This window comes from Trichomycterus rosablanca, chromosome 6 (genome assembly GCF_030014385.1).
Source record: "Trichomycterus rosablanca isolate fTriRos1 chromosome 6, fTriRos1.hap1, whole genome shotgun sequence".
Taxonomy (NCBI): domain Eukaryota; kingdom Metazoa; phylum Chordata; class Actinopteri; order Siluriformes; family Trichomycteridae; genus Trichomycterus; species Trichomycterus rosablanca.
Window position 1 is genome coordinate 44,481,440 of NC_085993.1, and position 2,930 is coordinate 44,484,369.

At 37.5% G+C, this 2,930-nt stretch overlaps 1 non-coding gene across 1 annotated transcript; it reads right to left on the bottom strand.

Moving 5' to 3' along the window:
- Positions 1–1,764: 1,764 nt before the first annotated feature.
- trnaq-uug (transfer RNA glutamine (anticodon UUG)) lies at positions 1,765–1,836 on the bottom strand. Its single transcript has one exon. It is a non-coding gene; the product is annotated as a tRNA-Gln (tRNA).
- Positions 1,837–2,930: the final 1,094 nt, after the last annotated feature.

Consider the following 2,930-nt stretch of genomic DNA (forward strand, 5'->3'; position numbering starts at 1 on the left):
TTCTCAGGGACAAAATTATTAAATAAATAAATAACGCTTTAGAGCCATCAGGAAATACTTCTATACAATTGTTTTAGTAATGGAACCACACACTGTTGCTTTCAGTATAATGACAAGGTGGGAGAAGTCAGCTGTTACTAAAAAAAAGAGTTGCAGACTGACAAAAAAAGTCAAGAAGAACAGTTGCATGGTGAGCAATAAGCAATAAATTATAACACAGTTATTTCTGTTTCTACCTCCCTAAAACTTCTCTCCACTGTGAAGTTAGGTGGTGGGAGCATCATGAATCCCCAGAGCATCCACCCTGCAAATACCCAGGGACTTGGGTTTGATCCTTGCTTCTGGTCACTGTCTGTGAAGAGTTTTGGGTGTTCTTCCTGTATCCGCATAGGTATTATTTTGGGTACTCAATTTGTTCTCCTACCTTGCAAAAACATGCAGTTAAACTGGATAAGATCCCACTAGATGTAAGTGAGCGACTAAATGTTTGAGTGTGTGTTGTAAAAGTTCCACCTTTGATCAGTCCACAGAATATTATCTCAAAAATCAAGATGTTTATTTGCAATGCAAGCTTTTGAAATTTATCAGCAGTGGTTGGTGCCTTCCAACTCTCTGCACTGACCGTGTGACCCGGGTGTCTACACAGACATGATTGGTTATGTCTGGTGGGGAAGCCCTGTGATGGATTGGTGCCCTGTCCAGTGTACTCCTGTCCTGCCCTTAGTGTTTCCTGCTGCAACCCTGACACCAGAATAAAGCTGTTGATGAAATGATATAAATTCACAATAAGCTGGACTCTTGCAATGTCCTGCCAGTGCAAAAAGAGAAGCTGCAAACAGTCCTGCAGTCTTTGCTACTTAATTATTTTAGTCTGCAAAAATCACAAAGACCACAGGATGGCGCTAAAATCATAATCCTCTTATGGTCGTGTAAACAAATGATCACACAAATCAATGCTGTCAAATAATACTTCTGTATGCAAGTAATCAGAATCACGTTTATTCGACATTTTTATTACATGTATTTTGAACGTATCTTAGTGCTTATAACATGTTATATAAGGAAACAATGTAATTCTGAATATTTTAAACCTATTAGATATCCTTGATCTGGCTGTTTGGATTGTAACTATCAGCACCACCAGGATCTAAATAATGCTGTCAATAAATTATATTTATCCTGTCAACTCAAAGTTACATTTCATTTTTCATTAACCAGTTTATCTTGTTCAGGGTTGCGGCGGGTCCGGTTCTAACGACAAACACAGGGTGCAAGCCAATACGTTGCAGGGCATTTTTAAACGTAACACAAACTGTTTGGTTTCTTTACTAAAAGGGGGTCACTAGTTTCATTCATTAATTTATTGTCTTTTTGCCATTGCTTTATCCTGGTCAGGGTCGCGGTGGGTGCAAGTCACCCAATTCATTCACGTAGAAAACACTCCGGTCAATTCGCCAGTCCATCACAGACCACTTGCTTTAATTTCTAGTTAAAACGACATATATGGTGGAGCCGCTTGAGACTATCTGTGAGAATCTGTCACGTTCTTCCTTTGTCGACGTGGGTTTCCGTCCACCATCAAACACATGTAGAAGTGATTTGGTGTTGTTATATTATTCCTAGGTTTAAATAAGTAAGTAAACGAACGAGTGGCTTCCAAAGTGTAAATTAACCTTTCGCATAAAGATTCCAGGTGGAGTCTGGCACCATGACCACACTGAAGCGGTTATTTATACAGCTAAAGCAACACACATTAAAAGGACGAGGTCCCACCGAGATTTGAACTCGGATCGCTGGATTCAAAGTCCAGAGTGCTAACCATTACACCATGGGACCGGGCGTACGCTTAACTGGTAAAAAGTGTTACTTATATCTAAATTACGTTATTAAACGTTTATATTTTACCTTTGACCCTCATATAGGAATAAACCAGTAGGAACTATAACACTCCAGTTACCTGACTAGCTGTTTGGCTAATAATGGCGTCCATTTGCGACTAGGTATATAAATGAGCGTTCATTCCTGGTAATGGTAAGAGGAGATACATGTTCCGCTGCTAACTGTTAACAACTTTCAAATTAAACATAAGTAATAAACGACACAATTAGCAGCATGTTACAGTGCGTAACGTTAACTTAAAGCAAAACATGCTTTAAATTAACGTGCCATGGTGGCAACTGGCGACATAACGAATTTAAATCTAGTTAAATTAGTGCAGCTTTAATTATGACTTCCAGGATAAATTATAGCAAATACTGTATTCACTTTTTTGCGGCTATGCAATATACCGAACTGTACAATACTTTTCATATTATTATATTTTATGTTTTGTGTATGTTTTCTTAGTATTTAACTACTGAGCCAAAGTTATTTGCATTTTGTACTTCTGGACACTTGTGTGCTGATGAATGACTATAAACTACTGTATCTTGTTTTAGTTTGAATCCTGGGAGATGATTCGAATAAGAATCGATGCTCCGATTCCCCGATTGTAGTCTGTGGAAACCAGGAATCGACTCTCACACAGTGAATTAGATTCAGTTTAAATTCGCACAAAAGACCTAGGAGTCGCTGCTGACAATGCTTCACTTCACACCACAAACACAGCTCAGGACATGGCTCTGCAGGGCACCTTCATGATTGGAGATAAGGAATCCTGGTCGAATAGGATTACTTTTATATTAATCAAGACAAGTAGGAATAACTGAAGTTATTGTGTCAAGAATAATATGTCAACTTTAATAGTGTCAATATATATATATTTTTTTTTATTGATTTACTTTATTGATCCCCGAAGGGAAATTGCGGTGTAGCAGCAGCAATTACAATTATTACAAACATCACACAACGACATTACAATGAGGTAGGAAAGAATAAAAAATAAGATATAAAATCTAAAAAAATATATAAAATTAAAAAAATAAGAATAT